General features: G+C 45.3%; 1 long non-coding RNA gene across 2 annotated transcripts in view; it reads left to right on the forward strand.

The window, feature by feature from the left end:
* Positions 1-1,196: 1,196 nt before the first annotated feature.
* LOC137561196 (uncharacterized) overlaps positions 1,197-25,473 on the forward strand; it is a 35,017-nt gene continuing 10,740 nt past the window's right edge. The window contains exons 1-3 of one of the 2 annotated variants that reach the window (XR_011029918.1): positions 1,197-1,667; positions 3,567-3,621; positions 23,798-23,975. This is a non-coding gene — a long non-coding RNA (uncharacterized lncRNA). The remainder of the gene's footprint in view (positions 1,668-3,566; positions 3,622-23,797; positions 23,976-25,473) is intronic. The other variant, XR_011029919.1, reaches the window with a different exon arrangement.

The raw sequence follows: 25,473 nt of genomic DNA on the forward strand, positions 1-25,473 counted from the left end.
CAAAAAGTATTTCAGCGCTAAGCATGTGGTAAATAAATAATAGTAGTCTTTAATTGTCTTCTATAAGTTAGGATAGTCTTTGGAAGATTTTTTTTTTGAGGGGGGAAGTTGTATTTGATTATGCAGCAACCTATGAAAAGTATTTTTATAGGCATCCCTTATTAAAAAAATCCAGTAAATATTTGGAGTTTTATTTCTACTATTCTTTTCTATTCCACAGCCTGAATAGGAACGACACTAAAACAGCAATAGAAACTCCACTAAAAACAGCAAAATGCATACATTGACTTTACCTCCAGGTACAGGCAGGTCTTAAACTGAATGGTAAATTATGTGCTAACATGCTCCCTAATTTCCATGAGAATTGCTATTTTTGGTAACAAATTAAAGGAAATTACCTCATGAATTACCTCATTTATCTCATGAGGTAAAACATGATGAAAACCTACCAGAATTGCAAAATGTCATTACCTCATGAGGTAAATTACCTCACGTGAGGTAATTTGATAACCCTACCAGAATTGAAGCCAATATCTTACATCATCTTTCTCATACTTTAATTCAGTTCTTCATCTTTGTTTCTCTTGCTCTCTTCCAGTGTTAAAAGTCATTTATGTGAAAGTGGTGGTAAATGGAGCTCAAAATAGTGTCCCCTACCAAGAAGTGTTCGCTATCAAGAGCCCTGTCTGGGAACTTATCTTCTTTCACTGAGTGGAGGGGTAAGGAGGGCATCTCTACAGATGTGTCATTTATTGTATTGAAGGAGGAGAGGTCCTGGTAGCAGGCATTATACCGCTCCCCCTCCTATGAGGATGTATGAAGGGTGTGCGCAGCCATAGGAGGAATGCAGAGCTCAGACAGCGGGGCCCGAGGTTGTGCTGGAAGTCGGAATGTTGAGTGAACAAAATGACCAGCACAGAGGGCAGCAGTACACTGCTAGGTATCCATATTTTCTTGATTGTTTTCCAGATGTATAGTTATGTTTATGGGGCTAAGGAGGAAAAAAAAAAAATAAAAATAAAAAAAAAATATATATATATATATATATATATATATATATATATATATATATATATATATGTACACACAATTATTTATGGTAGGTAATTAAAATTCTAACTCTCAGTTATTCCCTTATTTACAAAAGCACTTACTGAACGGCAGTTGTTCAGTCCAACTGCCAGAATAGTGTGCAAACGAGTAAGGAAGCTGGCTGACATCTTTGTATATATATAATTTCCAGGGAGTGCTTTTGTAAAGAATAAAGAATGAACTGAAAATCTTCCACTAGTCTAAATCTGTGAGATCTGTCAGCTTTTTATTACCTGATGTAAAGCTGAATACTCACCTGAAGATGCAGGAATATGGGTCACAGCAACGTCACCTGAAGACGAGTATCTTCACAACATGGCGCGAACTAGGGTTCAAATGATCGTGGCACTTTGCGCGGGAGTTGCCAGGATCTCAAAGATTCGATCCGCTGTGAAGGTCGTTATCGACGTTTTGTTCACTAAGCGTCATTTGCCTAATCACACACTTATACCCACACTGTGAGATCGCAGAAACGATTACTCATCGCTCAAAAAAAAAATCACCTGTCATTGGAAGAATTGAACACAAAGATGCGATGTGGGTACGCACCTTTAGTAACAGCAACATGGACAAAGGTAATTTATAGCGCATGTTACTCTGGGAGAAGTGTACATTGTATATTTATGTATTTTACACATTTTTTGGTGATAGTGGTCCTTTATTTTATTTTTATTTTTTTTTCTTTAGAGGGGCTTTATGTGCATGCAGCTAAAGTAGTATGTATTTTATAGTACACTTGTTAACAATTTCCCAGGTTTTTTTTTCATTTTAATACCCCCAGTGGCGTAACTAAGGAACTTGGAGCCCCAATGCGAGTTTTACATGGGGCCCCAATCACTCTATTGATATGGAGCCCCAAAACCTACTGAGGACAGCTGCAGTGTCAGAGAGCTGTATTTATTGTAAGGAAACAGTTTGTTAAGGATTACTACTATGCAATGCACATATAGAGGTGTTCATTACCAGCATAGCACCAATGCAAAGCTAAAAGATGTATGAGGGAGGGCCCCTAGTGGGTCCCTCTGTTCCAAGGGCCCCAACGAGGTCACAACCTCTGCATCTCATATTGCTATGCCACTGAATACCACTTTGTGCTGCAGTGTACAGCTATAGCGGTATTTAGTTTGCAGCACACTATACATTATAAGGAGATCCAAGTGAAGTGGGTCATCTGGGTGCAAGTCGCTCACCGCGTAGTATCAGATGATGGCATGGACTATAGCAGGGATGAGCAGAAACTACGCCAGTGCAAATTTACACATCGTAGTTCGCATCTACGCATCGTAGTTCGTAGGTGTAGTTTCAAAACTACACTTACGAATTTATGCGTAGCGAAGTACTGTTACGCGTAGCTTATGCCTACTATGCGTAGTTAACAAGTGTATTGCGTAGATAACTTCAAATCCTTTCATCGTGTCTAATTTTCCGCGTGCGGTTGTATGCTTACAAATTTATGCATTGGAAAGGGGAATGTACGCATAGAAGAGTTCCTGATATAAGCATTTGAAGAGGAATGAATCATTTTCTGCATACGGGCATAAGCATCTGCGTATACTATGCTTCGCACTATGCGTAATTGCGTATTTTAACGCGTAGTCTATGAAAATGCATACGAAACGAATATTTGATGTTGAAGCCGTAGTTTGGCGAAGCGTAATTGCGTAAAACTACGCGTAGTTCCAGCGTAGCAAAGTTGGCTGACTACGACCATCCCTGGACTATAGCAGTAATGCTATTAGTCTGCACCTTGCGCACAGGTAATTCAGGGATTGGGTGATTACAAGATCTGCCCGGTAAATTTCAACGGCACCAGGATGAGCCATCTCGGCTCGCCCTGCACCCAGCTGACCGGCGTCGGCAAGAACATACGTGCGCCATCCAAGTACCTCCTTGCAGTGGAAAGCCTCTTTCTGTTTACAGTGAAGTGACAAGACAAGAACCAGATAGTCAAGGCAATGCGATAAAGACAGAAGAGGGAGCATCCCGCCTCCCCTGATTATTTATTTTCCACTATCTAATATTTCCAGCAGTCTAATAAGAGCACAAATATGTCATAAACTGAGCAAATTCCAGCAGAATTCCAGCTGCATGAATCCTATTGACAGGGCTCCCTTTACACCAGACTGATTTAAGTGGTCTGCGTGTCTTCCCTCTTTTCCGTCCAGAGACATTTCTCAGATAGCAACAAAACACATTTTCCGATGAGAAACTGCAGCTCTGAGTAAAAATAAAATGGATTGTTAAAGGCCTGACGGTTGTGCATTCTCACCATTGTACGGAGCGCATGGGAGATGAGTGCCTGATTACAGCCCGGTGACATAGGAAAGCAGGTTTAAAAATCATTGATAAGGCTGTAAGGGTCAGGCGGCTGCAGCAATGCTTCAAGGAAATTCATGCAGGAAGGTAAATCTGATACAGAACTATAGTGCTTATCTTAAAACAATAAATGAATAGTGTAATTCTTTTTTTTACAGTTCTAAAATCTGGCTGAGAACATCAATCAATGTCTTACAGTACTTCAACCACCAGGTGGGGCAATGTATGAAAATCTGTAATAAAAAAATGATGGTCAAATAATGATTTAGACGTTAGAGAAAAAATGACAGTATAGAGAAACACACTTATTTTAAACACAGGAGGTGTATGAGAAATGTGTTTTATATTTCCATACAAATGACAGATGATGACTGTTCATGCAACTCATTATTATTATTATTATTATTATTATTATTATTATTTAGTGTTTATATAGTGCTGGCATCTTCTGCAGCACTGTATATGTTGTGTTGTCACTTAACTGTTCCTCAAAGGAGCTCACAATCTAATCCCTACCATACATAGTCATATGTCTATGTATGTATTGTAGCCTATGGCCAATTTTTATGTATAGTGTATAGTAGTTTATGTATTCTAGTCTGGGGCCAATTGAGGAGGGGTGGACAATTAACTTACCGTATCTGTATGGTTGGTTTTTTTTTGGGGGGGGGGGGATGTAAAGGGAAACCAGAGTTCCTGAAGGAAACCCACACAGACACAAGGAGAACATACAAACTCTTTTCAAATGTTGCCCTGGCTGGGATTAAAACTGGGCGAGAAAGACAAAAGTGCTAACCACTAGTGCTGCCTATTATTACTATTATTATTCAGTATCAATACAGTGCCAACATCTTCCGTAGCACTTTATAGAGTATATTGTCTTACGCTTTTACACTTAATGCGTTGGTATGCATTAGTACACATTAGTACGCTTTGGTATGCATTTTTACATAGACGTGCATTGTGAAAAAGCTTTCAATTAAAACGTGTACAGTGGGAACTGTGATATATGCTAATTAAGTGTAAAAGGACCCTTACGGTCCCTCAGAGGTGCTCACGATCGAATCATTATTATAGTCATATGTAATTTTTTTTAAAATGGTAAAGGGTAATCCCACTGTCATGGAGATAGGAAAACTCCTCCAGAAAAACTGTATGTGATATAAACATTTTAGGAGACTTCTAAAGCTAATTATCTTGTTCTGTTTTAGTTGCCTCAGCTGGTAATACAGGTAAATGAATTTGAGTACTGAAAGGAATAGATCAATTATTTGAACATTTGAGCTTGCATATGATAAAATCAAAGATGAGAAGTGAAATGTGTGCTTCTGATATTCCTCTAGATCATGTGAATACTCCTCCATAACAATGCAGTTCTCACTAAAGCCTTGTACACGTTAGATATAAGTAGTTTGAAGCATCAAACAAATGTCAGATTCTGTCATTTCAAAAATCTGTAAAAAAAAATGTAGCTAAACGACAACAAGCGACCGATATTGGGTATTCTGCCTGATCCAACTTGCAGATCAATGCAGACGACTATTGGGGAGATATAGTGCATTTGAGTTGGCCAGTGTGTACAAGTCATTCACACAACATTATTCCGGAGTCTGCACATATGTCGTATGACATATATGTAACTTATACCACGTATTTCTTTTTGCTGGGTAATGTCATTTGAGCTTGTTTGTTGTGCACCGACTTTTATCAGCGTGTTTGCCAAAACCTATGTGTAGCTAGTGAAGAAAACCGCCGTCCTTCTATGTTTGGACCCTGGCACACTGGAGAGCATTTTGGAGAGCATTTTGCAGGCTGTTTTCAGTAAAAAAAAAAAAAAGACGCTTACATTGACTTGCATTAAAATTGCACAAAAATCATGGCGCAATTTTTTAAAAAAGCACGATCATGCAAGTTAATGGAAGAAATGTTTTGTTTGTTTTTTGCTTTGTTTTTTTCTACATGAAAACGACCCGCAAAATTCTCTCTGGTGTGACTGGGCCCGTAGAGTAGAGTTGAGGCTCTTCCACCAAACTTTTGTCATGGTTGCAAGGAAGCATAAATCCTATCTTTTGTCACAATCGAAATTCATAGCTGATTGCATAGAGAAAGGGAAGGTTATATTTAACAAAAATAATAAAATAGCTTGCATATCAATGGGAAGGCTTGTGTATCAATAATTCATGTCATTTCATCCAGTATTTTTCTTTCTAAAAAAAAGTGGTATTGCTACTAGGAATGAGCGAGCAGTTTGATGAGAAACTAAACTGTACCCACCTGTGTCCGAGAAGGAGGCCTGGCAGAGAGGGTTAGTTTACCTGAACGATGGCTTCTTGCCTTGGCTCTCTACACTGCATGTCCTCTTTCTGATACTTCCTCCTTCACATCAGTACGGTATATCCCGCTGCGCTGGAGAAAGCATCAGGAGGCATTATATTCAAAAAGACTTGAGGCTAGAATTGCTGCCAAAGGTGCATCAACAAAGTATTGAGTATTATTTTTTGCACTTGCACAATCATCATTTTACAAAAAATGTAAAATGTAAATTTGATTAATAGGAAATTCATATATCACTCTCCATATCCCTCTGGGTGCAGATGTGCTTTAATTAACTCAATAAAGTGTATTTTTAGATTTACATTTTTTAGAGTTTAACACCACTTTAAGGTTAGAGGCAGGGCTATTTAAAGAGACTCAGAGCTGGATTAATCAAAACGTTTTATACATACCTGGGTCTTCCTACAGCCCCATATGCTCCGATCACTCCCATGCCGCCATCCTCCACTGCCCACAGCTTCAGTACCGGGTCCCCCCACTTCCATCAGTCAGCTCCAGTCTGATGTAAGAGAAGTGCGCTCTTTGCGTATCTCTCTAGCAGCCGCTGGAGAAAAACATAGAGGGCGGCAATCAAGCGATGCAAGCATATGGGGCTGGAGGAAGCCCCAAGCATGCATAAAACGTTTTGATTAACCCAGCTCTGAGTCTTTATAAGGTCTGAGACCAACTCTATAGATGTAACTGTAGCTAGTGGAAGGGGAAAGTCATGACACCAGTCACACTGCATAAAATTTTGTCATGGTTCCACAAGAGTTGTTATGCCCATAGATCCATACCAAAAGCGCACATAACTGTGTTCGGTGTTATCACTCTCTATACCGCTACCATAAGTAGATAGAGATACATAAACAAGCCTGTCATTTATCAGCAGACAGCAGTAGACCTTTAACACAAGGACAAACAAATGGCTCAATACCTAAAAGAGAAGTTTGCCAACCTCACATTCACCTGAAATTGACGAGGAAACAAATGAGATGCCCTTCTGGAAAAGCTAAATGAATTTGCTCTGGTCGAATTAAAATTAATTAAAATTATGCAATGTTGCCCTTGTGTTATGTTTAACACAGAGGTTGTAGTGATTTAGGGCTACAATTAGTTCTAGTGTTGGAGAGAGGAGTCCTGTAATGGAGACAGGACATTTTAATAATCCTGGTTATAAACATAATATGCATCATCTTTAGGGACTCACAAACACATTGTAATTAACTTTTACAACAGAAATCAATCAAATTGCATTAGCATATTGAAAAAGAAAAAAAAACATTTGCATGATTGAAAGGAAACAAGAATGTGACACGGTGACATGGTCTTTGGAGATACTTCATGGATTTTCTCACAGGCTAGCTTTGTTTCCTGCATTTCAACAAGTATGTAAGCAATCACAAAACTAAAGAGGGACTCTACAGAAAACTTTTGCTTCTAGTTTCTGATGAGTCGATGTAAAGTTACAGCTTCGTCAGATTTTGGCAGATCTTTTTGCCAAAGGTCAAGTGGTTGATGGTGTACAGCTCTTCCAACATGACAGGATACGACATCAGAGAACCTAAGTAAACCTTAGTGTAGAATTGCAATGAGAGTTTTTAATTTGCTTCAATAGATTTGACTATTATAATGTATAAGAACAGAAGACTGACTTAACAAATAGCACATGGAATGATTGCTTTCCCTGGAGAATTTTCATGTGATTACACTGATTGGATCTGTTTGTAAGTAAACAAAGGAGGGAGGTTACCTCAGAGCAGGAAAAAAGGGTGCATGGAGCAAGTGGACTAAATGGGCACCGCCAATACAAAATAGTGGAAATTTAGGTGCCGATATATAGCGGGCCACCCCCAAAACTGGGCCTTCTGGGCCCGTCTGCGAGACCTCGATGTCCACCCCACACTTATTCAATCCATGTGACACGTTTGCCCTGTATTGCAGCGGTGCAACCCCGACAGGCATTCTCAATAGGGAACCAGCTATGTTGGGGGCGGGGGGGACACTGACGCCCCAATGATCCCTTCCCTAGGAAACTACCACCTACCAGCATTTTTATCAACCCTCTAATATCGGGTGGCCATTAGACTGTGGGAGACTAGCTTATCCCCACTTGTAGTCAATCCTCTAATGGGAGCTCACAGGACATATGTCAGAGGATCTAATGGTATTCTCACCCCCATTATCCATCCCACCAAGTTCTCCATGTCTTCCCAAAAACCCACCACCTTTTAGATATATCCAAAAAATATGGAACAATGAACCAGTCTCCAACAGGCACTCAACGTATCTATTCTGGTTATACAGTATCTGATGTAGATATTCAGGCGTTAAATACCAAAAGTACATGATTTTATATTGGGTCTCCTTAATCTGGACACATATGGAGCTTTTCCAGCCCTTCGCCAGATCCAGGTATTCCTTTCTAAAATTGCCTCTCATCTGGACATATATCCATGTTTTATTTCTTGTCCTTCCAATGGGCCTGTCAAAATCTGATTTATATCTGAATCTGAGTTGGTACACTATCACACAATTTCTCAAAACTAGTCAGCCTGTCAAGTTAGTGTTCTAGACTACTTTGATACAAGGCTTCTAATCTGCAACTGAAAATAATTAAAAAGGGCGCTAGACTGAAGTCTATATCTAGCCTGAATGTTTTCAAAAGATAATAATTGACCAGTCCTGTCATCTGCAATATGGCTAAATAGGAACAGGTTTTTTTCTATCCATTGTGTCCCCATAGAGACACTATCTCCAATTTAAGGCCTCTTTCACATGGGAGGCTGCTGCACTTGCTAGTGCTTGGCATGGAAAATTCAGAGGTGGTAACCACATTGAGACACATCTGAGGAACTTACCAATGTGGTTACTTTCTGCCATTGGGCTGCACTAAATTGCAGCAGGAAGGTACCCAGTGTCTGGAAGATAGAAGACTGAACTTCCCAAAATGTGCACCATTCCCCTGTGTAAAAAGAAGCCTAATTTTTATACTAATTTCTATGAGTACTTATCACCAACTTGCTAACTTTCTTATTTGTGGTTGTGCTTAGTGTTGGGCGAACAGTGTTCACCACTGTTCGGGTTCTGCAGAACATCACCCTGTTCGGGTGATGTTCGAGTTCGGCCGAACACCTGATGGTGTTCGGCCAAACCGTTCGGCCACATGGCCGAACTAAGAGCGCATGGCCGAACGTTCCCCAAACGTTCGGCTAGCGCTGTGATTGGCCGAACGGGTCACGTGGTTCGGACCCGAACGCGCTCATTTTTGCCGAACTGTCATGTGGTTCGGGTAAATAAATACCCGAACCACGTCATATTTCCGCCATTTGTCTGTGGGTTTAGCTTTGGGTAGGCAGGCAGGGTAGTTCGCGCTCCAGCCACGCTAGCCAGGGTCCCCCCAGTCATTGTGTCGCTGCTGGGAATAGTAGTACACCCATCGCTCAGCATTCTGTTTACTGCCACTCTGTGTACCTCGCTCAGCCACACTATATAGCATTCTGTTTACTGTTCTGTGTCTGCTGGGAATAGTAGTACACCGCTCGCTCAGCCACACTATATAGCATTCTGTTTACTGCCACTCTGTGTACCTCGCTCAGCCACACTATATAGCATTCTGTTTACTGTTCTGTGTCTGCTGGGAATAGTAGTACACCGCTCGCTCAGCCACACTATATAGCATTCTGTTTACTGTTCTGTGTCTGCTGGGAATAGTAGTACACCGCTCGCTCAGCCACACTATATAGCATTCTGTTTACTGCCACTCTGTGTACCTCGCTCAGCCACACTATATAGCATTCTGTTTACTGTTCTGTGTCTGCTGGGAATAGTAGTACACCGCTCGCTCAGCCACACTATATAGCATTCTGTTTACTGCCACTCTGTGTACCTCGCTCAGCCACACTATATAGCATTCTGTTTACTGTTCTGTGTCTGCTGGGAATAGTAGTACACCGCTCGCTCAGCCACACTATATAGCATTCTGTTTACTGCCACTCTGTGTCTGCTGGGAATAGTAGTACACCGCTCACCCGCCACTGTATAGCATTGTGCTCTGTGTCGCTGCTGGGAATAGTGGTACACCGCTCAGCCACACTATATAGCATTCTGTTTACTGTTCTGTGTCTGCTGGGAATAGTAGTACACGGCTCGCTCAGCCACACTATATAGCATTCTGTTTACTGCCACTCTGTGTACCTCGCTCAGCCACACTATATAGCATTCTGTTTACTGCCACTCTGTGTCTTCTGGGAATAGTAGTACACCGCTCACCCGCCACTGTATAGCATTGTGCTCTGTGTCGCTGCTGGGAATAGTGGTACACCGCTCACCCGCCACTGTATAGCATTGTGCTCTGTGTCGCTGCTGGGAATAGTGGTACACCGCTCACCCGCCACTGTATAGCATTGTGCTCTGTGTCGCTGCTGGGAATAGTGGTACACCGCTCACCTGCCACTGTATAGCATTGTGCTGTGTGTCGCTGCTGGGAATAGTGGTACACCGCTCAGCCACACTATATAGCATTCTGTTTACTGTTCTGTGTCTGCTGGGAATAGTAGTACACGGCTCGCTCAGCCACACTATATAGCATTCTGTTTACTGCCACTCTGTGTACCTCGCTCAGCCACACTATATAGCATTCTGTTTACTGCCACTCTGTGTCTTCTGGGAATAGTAGTACACCGCTCACCCGCCACTGTATAGCATTGTGCTCTGTGTCGCTGCTGGGAATAGTGGTACACCGCTCACCCGCCACTGTATAGCATTGTGCTCTGTGTCGCTGCTGGGAATAGTGGTACACCGCTCACCCGTCACTGTATAGCATTGTGCTCTGTGTCGCTGCTGGGAATAGTGGTACACCGCTCAGCCACACTATATAGCATTCTGTTTACTGTTCTGTGTCTGCTGGGAATAGTAGTACACCGCTCGCTCAGCCACACTATATAGCATTCTGTTTACTGCCACTCTGTGTACCTCGCTCAGCCACACTATATAGCATTCTGTTTACTGCCACTCTGTGTCTGCTGGGAATAGTAGTACACCGCTCACCCGCCACTGTATAGCATTGTGCTCTGTGTCGCTGCTGGGAATAGTGGTACACCGCTCACCCGCCACTGTATAGCATTGTGCTCTGTGTCGCTGCTGGGAATAGTGGTACACCGCTCACCCGCCACTGTATAGCATTGTGCTCTGTGTCGCTGCTGGGAATAGTGGTACACCGCTCACCCGCCACTGTATAGCATTGTGCTCTGTGTCGCTGCTGGGAATAGTGGTACACCGCTCACCCGCCACTGTATAGCATTGTGCTCTGTGTCGCTGCTGGGAATAGTGGTACACCGCTCACCCGCCACTGTATAGCATTGTGCTCTGTGTCGCTGCTGGGAATAGTGGTACACCGCTCACCCGCCACTGTATAGCATTGTGCTCTGTGTCGCTGCTGGGAATAGTGGTACACCGCTCACCCGCCACTGTATAGCATTGTGCTCTGTGTCGCTGCTGGGAATAGTGGTACACCGCTCACCCGCCACTGTATAGCATTGTGCTCTGTGTCGCTGCTGGGAATAGTGGTACACCGCTCAGCCACACTATATAGCATTCTGTTTACTGTTCTGTGTCTGCTGGGAATAGTAGTACACCGCTCGCTCAGCCACACTATATAGCATTCTGTTTACTGCCACTCTGTGTACCTCGCTCAGCCACACTATATAGCATTCTGTTTACTGCCACTCTGTGTCTGCTGGGAATAGTAGTACACCGCTCACCCGCCACTGTATAGCATTGTGCTCTGTGTCGCTGCTGGGAATAGTGGTACACCGCTCACCCGCCACTGTATAGCATTGTGCTCTGTGTCGCTGCTGGGAATAGTGGTACACCGCTCACCCGCCACTGTATAGCATTGTGCTCTGTGTCGCTGCTGGGAATAGTGGTACACCGCTCACCCGCCACTGTATAGCATTGTGCTCTGTGTCGCTGCTGGGAATAGTGGTACACCGCTCACCCGCCACTGTATAGCATTGTGCTCTGTGTCGCTGCTGGGAATAGTGGTACACCGCTCAGCCACACTATATAGCATTCTGTTTACTGTTCTGTGTCTGCTGGGAATAGTAGTACACCGCTCGCTCAGCCACACTATATAGCATTCTGTTTACTGCCACTCTGTGTACCTCGCTCAGCCACACTATATAGCATTCTGTTTACTGCCACTCTGTGTCTGCTGGGAATAGTAGTACACCGCTCACCCGCCACTGTATAGCATTGTGCTCTGTGTCGCTGCTGGGAATATTGGTACACCGCTCACCCGCCACTGTATAGCATTGTGCTCTGTGTCGCTGCTGGGAATAGTGGTACACCGCTCACCCGCCACTGTATAGCATTGTGCTCTGTGTCGCTGCTGGGAATAGTGGTACTGTATAGCATTTCTGTACTGCCACTGTACTGCTGCCAGTCAGCGTGTACTGTAAGGATAAGTGAAATGAGGAAGAAATCCGGTGAAAGAGGGAGGGGCAAGGGAAAAGGTGTTTCCCCTGACGGTTCACGTACAGGCCACAGGGGAGCACCCAAGAAAACCCACTCAATACCGCCCATGTTGTCCAGGACAACAACCCTCACAAATCCAAAAGAACAGGACCAGATAATTACTTGGATGACCTCTCAAGCGTCCAGCAGTGGGTTAAGCAGCACCAGCACATCACGCACGAGGTCCGAGTCCTCAGCCAGTTACAGGGAGCCAGTGGGCACAAAGCTGACACAACTGGCAGCGACACCACGCACACAACTGCCAGATAACCAGTCCGATGAATTACCTCAGGACACAATGGGGTATTCGCAGGAGCTATTCCCAGCCCAACAAACTTCCACCTTTCAAAGGTCAATGGAGGAACAGCCAGAAATGTTGTGCCCGGATTCACAACCATTAACTGTGGGAAATGCACCGCGCACTGAAATACAAGGCGAGTCCGAGGAGGACTCGGAAACCCAAATCCCAGAGCAAGTTGGGCAGGAGGGGTTGCAATTGCAGGAGGTCGGCCGACAAGATCTGGAAGACGACGTTGGAGTGAGCTGCGCAGAGGTTGTTCTGGGGAGCTCTACTCCACGGCGGCGGCCCCCCACAATGACATATGACGAGTTTGAGGAGATGGAAGAGGAGGGTATGGACAATGTGGACAGAGACCCAGATTTCGTTTGTGAACGAGAACATCGCCGTCGTAGCAGCAGCACAGATGAGTCTGTTGAAGAACCCACTGCTGCACGAGTTCGCCTTGTGCCACAAGGTAGGCGGCGCGCAATTTCAGGCACCACAAGCGTGGAAGTTCAAGTGAGAGGCAAAAGAGGAGCAAACAGAAATCGCCAGCAAGGCAGGTGCTCCAAAGTCTGGGCTTTCTTTGAAGACTGCACTGAGGATGTTACCATGGCGATTTGCAAGGTGTGCAAGACCCGCCTGAGCAGGGGGAAAAGTATTAACAACCTCTCCACCACCAGCATGAGCTGCCACATGCTATCCAAACATCCCACTCTGTGGGCAAACTCGGCAGGACAGGGTACCAGCAACACTGCCTCCCTTGGGTTCACCAGACTCACCACCAGACCCGCCTCAGCAGCAGCGGTAGCCCAGCCATTGCATGGTTCACAACATTCACAAACATCAGACGACGCTGACACTGTCACTTTCCGGAGTAGTGCTCTTGAGGTCTCCCAGTCTTCATCAAACCCAACAACCAACAGCCCTTCCGTGTGCAGCGCTACGGTTCAGTTGTCTGTGTCGGAGATGTTTGAGCGCAAGAGGAAATTGCCAGCAAATGACCACCGGGCCGTGGCAGTAACAGCCAGCATAGCCAAGCTTCTGGCCTGCGAAATGCTGCCATATCGAGTGGTGGAGACAAACAGCTTCAAGGGCATGATGTCAGTGGCCATCCCACGTTACGTGGTTTCCAGCCGCTACCACTTTGCACGCTCTGCAGTGCCTGAGTTGCATGAGCACGTGGTCAGCAAAATAACCCGAAGCTTGAAGAATGCCGTTGCCTGCAAGGTTCACCTCACCACTGACACCTGGACGAGTGCGTTCAGCCAGGGTCGATACATCTCCCTTACCGCGTACTGGGTGAACCTTGTGGAGCCTGGCAGCGATTCCTCACCTGCTACGGCGCGGGTGTTGCCCACGCCACAAACAGCTGCACCGCCGTCCCTCCCACTGGATAACAACAGCAGCACCTACCTCTCTGACTCCTTCTCCTCCAACGCATCTCAAAGCTGTACCTCATCCGGAAACGCTAACCCAGCAGCAGTAGGATCGTGGAAGCAGTGCAGCACAGCTGTTGGCATGCGTCAGCAAGCGTTGCTGAAGCTGATCTGCCTTGGGGATAAGCAGCACACAGGGGAGGAAATTTGGAAGGGAATAAAGGAACAGACGGAGTTGTGGCTGGCACCGCTGGACCTGAAACCGGGCATGGTTGTGTGTGATAATGGGAGTAATCTCATTCGCGCTTTAAGGTTGGCTAAGCTGACACACATCCCTTGCCTGGCGCACGTGATGAACCTAGTAGTTCAGCGGTTCCTGAGGACATACCCAGGCGTGGCCGATCTTCTGTTGAAGGTGCGTCGAGTGGCCAAACATTGTAGAAATTCCAGTACTGCTTCGGGGGCACTCGCCAAGATGCAGGAGCGCTTCAATCTCCCCCACCATCGCTTGCTGTGTGATGTCCCTACGCGCTGGAATTCTACGCTGCACATGCTAGCCCGCTTTTGTGAGCAGAAGAGTGCAGTGGTCCAGTACATGACGGTGCAGTACCGAGGCGCATCCGGACAGCTGCCAAGCTTCTGTGGATCCGATTGGGCCAACATGTTGGACCTCTGCCAAGTCCTCCAAAATTTTGAGCAATCCACGTTGCTTGTGAGCAGTGACAACTCTTCAGTCAGCATTACCATACCACTGCTGTGTTTACTGAAGAGGTCAATGTTGAAAATCAAGGAAACAGCTGTCATGATGCAACTGGGGGAATCTGAAGGAGAAAACGATCAGCGTGATGGTACCAACATCAGGCCATCCGCCTCAGGGAACGCTGGCCCCAGCAGCTATGACGAAGAAGAGGAGGAGGAACAGCTGGAGTTGGAGCAGGAATTTCATGCCACCACTGACGAGGGCCAGAGCGGTGCACGTTGGACTTCCACAATTCAGCGCGAATGGTCAGCAGAAGCAGACCAGGAGGAAGGTGACGACTATGATGCATCACAACAACTATCACAACGCTCACAAGAGGATGATGAGGATTCTGGTAGGACTCTGGCACACATGGCTCAATTCATGCTAGACTGCATTGAACGTGACCCACGCATTGTGCGCATTTTGGACAACACCAATTACTGGGTTTATACCCTTCTGGATCCACAGTACAAACACAATGTTCCAAAACTGCTTGAAGAAAGAGTCAGACAGGTCAAAATGGAAGAATACCAGCAGGCCCTTGTGGAGACTTTAGAGAGGAGATTGACATCCTCCCCCTCCTCTAGCCAGTTGTACGCCGACAGACTGACTTCCGCAAACCCAGGACGACCAGGAGGGCAGCAAACAATGCAAGCCACAACTAGTGCCCAAAAGGGAATGGTATCGGCAGTGTCCTTGGAGTGGGAAAATTTTCTGACACCCATGCAGCAGCAGCCCACTGAACAGCAAGCGTGCAGATCCACCTCCAACACCGATCGCCTGGAGAGGATGGTCAAGGACTACATGTCAGATGACGTAGCTGTGTCGAACAATCCATCTGCACCCTTCAACTATTGGGTATCGAAGCTAGACACCTGGCACGAACTGGCAATGTACGCAATAGAGGTGCTGGCTTGCCCGGCAGCCAGCGTTATGTCGGAACGCTGTTTCAGTGCTGCCGGAGGCATCGTCACAGATCGGCGTATCCGCCTCTCCACAGAAAATACAGACCGTCTGACTCAAATTAAAATGAATCAATCCTGGATTGGAAATGACTATGCAACACTCCAGGACCCCAAACAAGTAACATGACCAATGAACATCTGGGATGGTGTAGCGTTTCCGGTCCCTGTTTATTGAACCTCTCATCTGTATTACATTTATGACTACATGGCGGCAAAAAGCATTGCTGCTATATCCGCACGCTTTTTGTCCTCATGCAAGGCCTGGGTTGTTGTGTCTCACAAAGCGTGGCCTTCTCCTCCTGCGCCTCCTCCTGTTCCATCACGTCTGCTGCTGCTGGGTTAGCGTTGCCGCGTGGTCCCTGTTTATTGAACCACTTATCTTTATTACATTTATGACCGCATGGCGGTACAAAGCATGCTATCTGCACGCTTCTTGTCCTCATGCAAGGCCTGGGTTGTTGTGTCTCACAAAGCGTGGCCTTCTCCTCCTGCGCCTCCTCCTGTTCCATCACGTCTGCTGCTGCTGGGTTAGCGTTGCCGCGTGGTCCCTGTTTATTCAACCACTTATCTTTATTACATTTATGACTGCATGGCGGTACAAAGCATGCTATCCGCACGCTTCTTGTCCTCATGCAAGGCCTGGGTTGTTGTGTCTCACAAAGCGTGGCCTTCTCCTCCTGCGCCTCCTCCTGTTCCATCACGTCTGCTGCTGCTGGTGCTGGGTTAGCGTTACCGGTCCCTTTTCCTGGAACCTCTTCTCTGTATTACATTTATGACTGCATGGCGAAAAAAAGCATGTTACCTGTGCAAAGAAACATGACATTTTCCACATTTAAAAGACAGTTTTTCCTTTGAAACTTTACAATCAATTTTCTCAAAAACTATAAGCTCTTTTTCAAATATTTTTTTCCTCTTGTACCCACTCCCAAGGTGCACATACCCTGCTAATTTGGGGTATGTAGCATGTAAGGAAGCTTTACAAAGCAGGAAAGTTCGGGTCCCCATTGACTTCCATTATGTTCGGAGTTCGGCACGCGAACATAATGGAACTCCATTATGTTCGGAGTTCGCGAACCCGAACATCTAGGTGTTCGCCCAACACTAGTTGTGCTCTATTATTACTTTTCTTTGTAACACTGTTTTATTGTTATCAAAATAGCATGGGCAGGAAAACAAAAGTAAGACAGTAATTTAATAGGTACAAGGCAGCAACCGATATCTCAGTAAAAGTGAAAGAACATAAGCAGTGGCATAGCTAAGGAGCTATTGGCTAGTGTTGGGCGAACACCTGGATGTTCGGGTTCGGGAACGTTCGCCGAACATGGCCGCGATGTTCGGCATGTTCGGGCCGAACCCCGAACTCCCCGAACATCCCGCTTTTGGGGGCCCTATGGGGTTGCAGGCATAAGGGGGGAGCATGTTCCGATCGCGGGGGGGGGGGGGGGGGGGCCGGAAATTCCCCCCAACCCCTCCGCTAGTGCTCCCCCCTCTGCCCGCTTCCCCATACAAATGTTTAAGGAAAGTAAAATAGTACCGGTGGTGAAGTGAGTGAGGAGGAGGAGTCCGGAGAGTGACGCGTTGAGGGAGGCCGGGCAGTGGGCGGTTCAGCGGTAGTACCCTTGTGGTACTTCCGCCCTTTCTCTGACCTCACGTCCTCTGCATACGAGGGTACGCGTCACGCGTACCCTCGTATGCGTCATCACGCAGAGGACGTGAGGTCAGAGAAAGGGCGGAAGTACCACAAGGGTACTACCGCTGAACCGCCCGCTGCCCGGCCTCCCTCAACGCGTCACTCTCCGGACTCCTCCTCCTCACTCACTTCACAGTGCCACTGCCAGCCACTACCACCGGTACTATTTTACTTTCCTTAAACTTTTGTATGGGGAAGCGGGCAGAGGGGGGAGCACTAGCGGAGGGGGTGGGGGGAATTTCCGCCCCCCCCCCCCCCCGCGATCTGGGCATGCTCCCCCCTTATGCCTGCGACCCCATAGGGGGGCCGTATTCGGCCGAACAGGGCCCTGTTCGGCCGAACAGGGGCCCTGTTCGGCCAGGCATTGAGCCGTTCGGGCGAACCCGAACAGTTTGGCCGAACACCACCAGGTGTTCGGCCAAACTCGAACATCACCCGAACAGGGTGATGTTCTGCAGAACCCGAACAGTGGCGAACACTGTTCACCCAATACTACTATTGGCCCCCGGTGCAAGTTTTACATGGAGCCCCACAAGCACTATATACATAGCAATTAATACGGCGCACCAAAACCTGCCAAGGATTTCCAGAGTGTCATAGGTGCAAGAAGGGGATGGGGAACAGTTTGATTACTATTATTTAAAGCATCTATAGAAGTGCTTATTACCAGCACAGGACCAATAAAGAACTAAAATTGTGGTTGAGGGTGGGCTCCTCAGGGCCCTGATATGGTCGCGAGCTCTGCACCCCCTATTGCTACGCCACTGAACATAAGCAGTGGACCATGTGTACGTCACCAAATAAAAGACACAAAGCCTAGTATAATCATTCAAATTGGTAGAAACTATTATCTAGAAGGAGCACATGGAGGCATCAGGAAAATGCAGAGAGTCCATAATCCACACTTGGAAGAACAGTAGCTATTGCCAACTTTGAAAAGTACTGTCCATACTGAGGCAGAGAGAAATCTTAACATGAACCGTTGCAGTGAGGAAAAAGGAAAAAAAAATTAACAAAACACAATAATTACACACACTATAAAACTCAATTGTTAGAAGTAAACAAACAGGTGAGGTTGGGTCAAATCCAAGTCATATATTATTATTATTTTACTTTACAACCACAGTATATTTGTTACATCTTAATGCCTACATCATTGTTCCAATTTTTACTCTGTTTTGGTAGATTTGTTACTCCCTTAAAAAAGTATTTAAAAATTGGGGGTTGCCATTAGTGTCCCCCATATAGTACCCCACCTTCCCCTGCAGGGATGGGATCAGATTGCCAGAACTTTGTGTTTGCTCAGTTCCCTTCCACATGTGTCATATGATGGAGGGTGCAGAGAATTGAGCAGATGTAGGAGACTCAGAAGATGCTTGAGGTGAATACTAAATGCAATGGACACAACTCCCCTTCCAGCTCTGTATTAGGGATGATCGGAAAGTGCAATTTCCGATTCCGTGGAATTGCAGAATTCCGTCCGTGTTGAATTCCGCAACCGTTACATCCCATCAGAATTTTGCAGAATTCCGTGTTCCGACGGAAACATTTCAGTAATCTCAATTGAAACCTCGTTTTTGATAAATCGTAGGCCATGAGGCCTAGTGGCTGTTCCACCGGTCTTTTTTTTTTTTTGCAGCAGCAGGAGTTGTCGCGTAAGCCATGGGACCTAGAGGTGGTTCCGCAGCGGTCATTATAAGTTTGGTTTGGAGCAGCAGGAGTTGTTGCATAGGCTATGGGACCTAGAGGTGGTTTCCCGGTGGTCATTATAAGTTTGGTTTGGAGCAGCAGGAGTTGTCGCGTAGCCTATGGGACCTAGAGGTGGTTCAGTGGCGGTCATTATAAGTTTGGTTTGGATCAGCAGGAGTTGTCGCGTAAGCCATGGGACCTAGAGGTGGTTCCGCGGCAGTCATTATAAGTTTGGTTTGGAGCAGCAGGAGTTGTCGGGTAGGCTATGGGACCTAGAGGTGGTTCCGCGGTGGTCATTATAAGTTTGGTTTGGATCAGTAGGAGTTGTCGCGTAAGCCATGGGACCTAGAGGTGGTTCCGCGGCAGTCATTATAAGTTTGGTTTGGAGCAGCAGGAGTTGTTGCATAGGCTATGGGACCTAGAGGTGGTTCCGCGGCGGTCATTATAAGTTTGGTTTGGATCAGCAGGAGTTGTCGCGTAAGTCATGGGACCTAGAGGTGGTTCCGCGCCGGTCATTATAAGTTTGGTTTGGATCAGCAGGAGTTGTCGCATAGGCTATGGGACCTAGAGGTGGTTCCGCGGTGGTCATTATAAGTTTGGTTTGGATCAGTAGGAGTTGTCGCGTAAGCCATGGGACCTAGAGGTGGTTCCGCGGCAGTCATTATAAGTTTGATTTGGATCAGCAGGAGTTGTCGCGCAAGCCATGGGACCTAGAGGTGGTTCCACAGCGGTCATTACAATTTGGGTTTGGAGTAGCAGGAGTTGTCGCATAGGCTATGGGACCTGGAGGTGGTTCCGCGGTGGTCATTATACATTTGGTTTGGAGCAGCTGGAGTTGTTGCATAGGCTATGGGACTTAGAGGTGGTTCCATGGCGGTCATTACAATTTGGGTTTGGAGCAGCAGGAGTTGTCGCATAGGCTATGGGACCTAGAGGTGGTTCCGCGGCGGTCATTATAAGTTTGGTTTGGATCAGCAGGAGTTGTCGCGTAGGCTATGGGACCTAGAGGTGGTTCCACGCCGGTCATTACAATTACAATTGGTGCTGAAATAATTCCGATTTTCATGCAGAAATCCTGTTGGTTGTTTTTTGTTAAGCCTCTAATTGGTGCTGAAAATCCGATTTTCATGCAGAAATCTTGTTGTTTCACTTCTTCTAGGGTCTTCCTTGTGACTGGCTTATAAAAATTCGGATTCCAACAGAATTACGCATAGCAATTCCGGAATTCCGTTGGAACGCTATAGCAAACGGAACGGAATCGCCAATTTCTGACCGGAATCGCGGAGAACGGAATTCCGCGGAATGCGGTGAGCATCCCTACTCTGTATGACAGAGCAGGGTTAAAAAAGTGGGCACTACTAGAAATATACCGATACTGTAACTGTGAAAGGGGAAACTATAACAAGAACCCAGTATGATACCGTATTAGTGGAACCTAATGGAGGGTTGTATAGTTCTGGGGTCTGTCATGGGGATTTTCCCTATAACAGGTAGAGTTGAGCCGAAATTTTCGTAATTTCGCATTACTATAACTAAGCATGCGAAATTTGCGATTACGATGCGAAATTACGGTAGCGTAATTGCCATTAAAATCGTAATTGAAAATACCGTAAGCGTAATTTTCAATGCGTAATTTCGCGTTTCGTTCATGCCGTAATTTCGCATTAAACGCTACCGTAATTTCGCGTTAAACAGTAACGCTCCGTATAATATAAAAAAGCCTCCGACTTTAAGGGTTAATAGCAAAGCCGCCTTAAATGCTAAGAGCCTCAAATTTGGAGAATATATTAAGGAGATCAGGAGGAATAAGAGGAAATTTTTTTTTTTCAAAAAGACCTTATAGTTTTTGAGAAAATCGATTTTTAAGTTTCAAGGGCAAAAATGCGGAAAATGTCAGGTTTTTTTGCACAGATAACAATCGATGTTAAAGTTTCAAAGTAAAAATGTATACATTTAAAAACCCGCCGACTTTAAGGGTTAATAGCAAAGCCTGCTTAAAGTTTAGGAACACCAAATTCCTAGGGTATATTAAGGGGATCAGTGGGAATAAGAGGAAAAAAATTTTTTTCAAAAAGACCTTATAGTTTTTGAGAAAATCGATTTTTAAGTTTCAAGTGCAAAAATGCGGAAAATGTCAGGTTTTTTTGCACAGATAACAATAGTGTATTATTTTCATATATTCCCCCAAGTGGGAAGAGTTTTACTTACTTCATTCTGAGTGTGGGAAATATAAAAAAAAAACAACGTGGGGTCCCCCCTCCCAGACCCCTTTAACCCCTTGTCCCCCATGCAGGCTGGGATAGCCAGAATGCGGAGCACCGGCTGCGTGGGGCTCCGCACCCTGACTATACCAGCCCGCATGGTCCATGGATTGGGGGGTCTCGGAAGGGGAGGGGCAGCCAAGCTTTCCCCTCCCCCTCCGAGCCCTTGTCCAATCCAAGGACAAGGGGCTCTTCTCCACCTCCGATGGGCGGTGGAGGTGGAGGCCGCGATTTCCTGGGGGGGGGGGGGTTCATGGTGTAATCTGGGAGTCCCCTTTAAAAAGGGGTCCCCCAGATGCCCACCCCCCCTCCCAGGAGAAATGAGTATAGAGGTACTTGTACCCCTTACCCATTTCCTTTAAGAGTTAAAAGTAAATAAACACACAAACACTTAGAAAAAGTATTTTAAATGAACAAAAAACATAACCACGAAAAAAGTCCTTTAATATTCTTAATTAACCATTAATACTTACCTGTCCCTTTAAATAAATGATCCCTCGCAATATCCTCGGAAATGTTCTATCAGTTACAATGTAACAAAGTTATTACAATGTAACAACTTTGTTACATTGTAACTACGCCGCACCCGACGTCACTCGCCGCTCAGCCGCCGCATATGCGTCCGTGCTGCACGGACCCGACAGAGCTCTGAGCTATATAGCTCAGAGCTCTCTAAGCATCTTTGTATTTGGGCTCCAAGGAGCCCCATTGGTCCTTAGCAGACCAATGGGGTTCCTTCTGATTTGAAGGAACCCCATTGGTCTGCTAAGGACCAATGGGGCTCCTTGGAGCCCAAATACAAAGATGCTTAGAGAGCTCTGAGCTATATAGCTCAGAGCTCTGTCGGGTCCGTGCAGGACGCTAAGTCCCCGCCGGCCCCGCTGCCCTCCCCGCCTCTCCCACATGTCACCCACATGTCACCCACATGTGGGTGACATGTGGGTGACAGATGTGGGCGGGGTGGACAGCGGGAGCCGGCGGGGACTTAGCGTCCTGCACGGACGTGTATGCGGCGGGTGAGCGGCGAGTGACGTCGGGTGCGGCGTAGTTACAATGTAACAAAGTTGTTACATTGTAATAACTTTGTTACATTGTAACTGATAGAACATTTCCGAGGATATTGCGAGGGATCATTTATTTAAAGGGACAGGTAAGTATTATTGGTTAATTAAGAATATTAAAGGACTTTTTTCGTGGTTATGTTTTTTGTTCAATTAAAATACTTTTTCTAAGTGTTTGTGTGTTTATTTACTTTTAACTCTTAAAGGAAATGGGTAAGGGGTACAAGTACCTCTATACTCATTTCTCCTGGGAGGGGGGGTGGGCATCTGGGGGACCCCTTTTTAAAGGGGACTCCCAGATTACACCATGAACCCCCCCCCCCCCCCAGGAAATCGCGGCCTCCACCTCCACCGCCCATCGGAGGTGGAGAAGAGCCCCTTGTCCTTGGATTGGACAAGGGCTCGGAGGGGGAGGGGAAAGCTTGGCTGCCCCTCCCCTTCCGAGACCCCCCAATCCATGGACCATGCGGGCTGGTATAGTCAGGGTGCGGAGCCCCACGTGGCCGGTGCTCCGCATTCTGGCTATCCCAGCCTGCATGGGGGACAAGGGGTTAAAGGGGTCTGGGAGGGGGGACCCCACGTCGTTTTTTTTTATATTTCCCACACTCAGAACGAAGTAAGTAAAACTCTTCCCACTTGGGGGAATCTATGAAAATAATACACTATTGTTACCTGTGGCAAAAAAAACTGACATTTTCCGCATTTAAAAGACATTTTTGCCCTTGAAACTTAAAAATCGATTTTCTCAAAAACTATAAGGTCTTTTTGAAAAAAAAATGTTTCCTCTTATTCCCACTGATCCCCTTAATATACCCTAGGAATTTGGTGTTCCTAATCTTTAAGCAGGCTTTGCTATTAACCGTTAAAGTCGGCGGGTTTTTAACTGTATACATTTTTACTTTGAAACATTAACATCGATTTTCTCAAAAACTATAAGGTCTTTTTGAAAAAAAAAAATTCCTCTTATTCCTCCTGATCTCCTTAATATATTCTCTAAATTTAAGGTTCTTAGCAGTTAAGGGGGCTTTGCTATTAACCCTTAAAGTCGGCGGCTACCTAACATTGATCCATGCGTCAACTTTTCCGCTTGGGAGCATGGCCATACGCATTAATTTCGTAATACCCACTGTAATGCGAAAATCACGCGAAAAATTACGCTTACGCGAAATTTCACGAAATCCTTCTTCATTACGATTATGTACTTACGGCCATAATCGTAATTACACTAATTACGCGAAATTTCGCGAAATCGTAATTACGTCATTACACTCATCTCTAATAACAGGAGTATGTCATGTGGGTGCCTGTCTGTTACTGTGGTCTTTCATGGCATGCTGTTTGTTACTGGATCTCTTATAGTGTCACTGGGACCAGGCATTGGGGGGGGGGGGTCTGTCTGTAACTGGGGACAGCCACCTGTTACGGGGGTCTGTCATGGGAGTATAACTGTTTCATATGTGTGATGGGTTTTCTTTTTTTTTTTTTTTTTTTAGGTGGAGATGTCACTGTATGACTGAACAATTGCCACAACCCACTTGAGCTTGGACATGCCCACTTCAAGATGGCCACATATTCCAACTGTTTGTGCAAAAGAACAAGTGAGGTCACTATTATCAGCTGAACACATTTGTTTTTGTGCCATGCTCTTCCTCTCACAGCCATTAACAACAGGTATATGTCCATGTTTCCAATGACTTCAATAGGAACAGCAAACAAGAAAGAAACAGCAGCTGCATGTGCAGTAATGAAGGCTGATGGAGGGTCTTTATTGCTCTGCACTTTTACTTTAGCAGCACAATGAAATGAGCACTATCAATCCCCTTGCTTTACGACTACACTGGTGTATCTTGTACAATTTCTCCAAGCACTCTAAATATTTAGCACTGATTAATAAGCTAATTTGTTTTTTCTTCACATCTACCAAAACAAGTCCTCTTGTTTATTGCTCTTTCACATATGGCTAATACTGAATTTTTGGCAAAGTGTACATATGTTCTAATGTGATATTTACTTTAGTTTCTCAAACACTTAATGTTATTCTGTTGGCAAAGTAACAATAAAATTAACTGTCCAAAACAGCACAGAAAAAAAAATAATCTTAACTGGATAATGATTTTGTTTTTCATGTAATAACCTCGGCAGGGAATTGGTGTTTATTTTTTTAGAGTTTATGCCACAAATTCTTGTAGCTGCTCTGATTGCAAATTGTACTGTTTCAATTGTTGTAAACACTGTCTGTAGTCCGGCGTTTTTCTTCCATTGTGAAAGTGTAGGTATGCAGGTCCAAATGAACACAAGTTCTTTTTTTCCACCCATGCAATAAGGGCGAGGTCCGGAGAGGACTGCTGTGTGGATTTCCCACCCTAAACTCAAAAATGTAGCATGGGGTTAAGTAGGAATCACTCTATTACATATGTTGGGAAAAAGGTATCCATTCAGAGGGTTCTATTGTAACATTTTTATATTAGAAGACTTAAAGTGGACCTGAACTCTTGCACAGGACACATGGAAAACATAACAGAAATGCACCCTGTATGTATTTAAAGAGTTTAGCCTTTGTAATTTCCCCTCATTTGTGACTAATCACAAGTTGAAATTTGATCCTCCCCTGTGTGTCACATGACTGCCTGTGGTAGATAAGCCCATTTGAAAGTACAGGCTGTAAACAATATGTCTGCTTCCATGAATCAGGACGTTGAAACTGTGCAGATTTAGTGCAGGATTTGTATCAGCTGTAACAAAGAAATGTTTTTTGTTTAAAGGTTATCATGCTAGTGAGTATATTTTGAGTTCTTAGTTCAGGTCCACTTTGCCTGCTCTCCTCACTCTGCCCCCATCCTCTCACGACAATTTTGTTGAACATCGGGTGGTTTCAATTTTATGGTGCCAAATTGACTGGTTAATAGCAAAGCTCCATACATGCTATAGTCACAAAATGTGTTAGGTGAGTTAAGAATAGTAGAAACAAGAAGGAAACAATCTTTTAAAAAGACCTTGTGGCTTTTGATAAAAATCAATTTTAAAGACCAATGGGAAACCTTGGGACAAGTAGCAAACATTAATGGGAATCCCTGTACCTATTATTTGCCTTAAAATATACATAAAAAATGACGTGGGGTCCACCTCTCCTAAGCCTCCTTAACCCCTTGCCCCCAATGCAGGTTGGTAT

Source organism: Hyperolius riggenbachi, chromosome 3, assembly GCF_040937935.1.
Source record: "Hyperolius riggenbachi isolate aHypRig1 chromosome 3, aHypRig1.pri, whole genome shotgun sequence".
Classification (NCBI taxonomy): Eukaryota; Metazoa; Chordata; class Amphibia; order Anura; family Hyperoliidae; genus Hyperolius; species Hyperolius riggenbachi.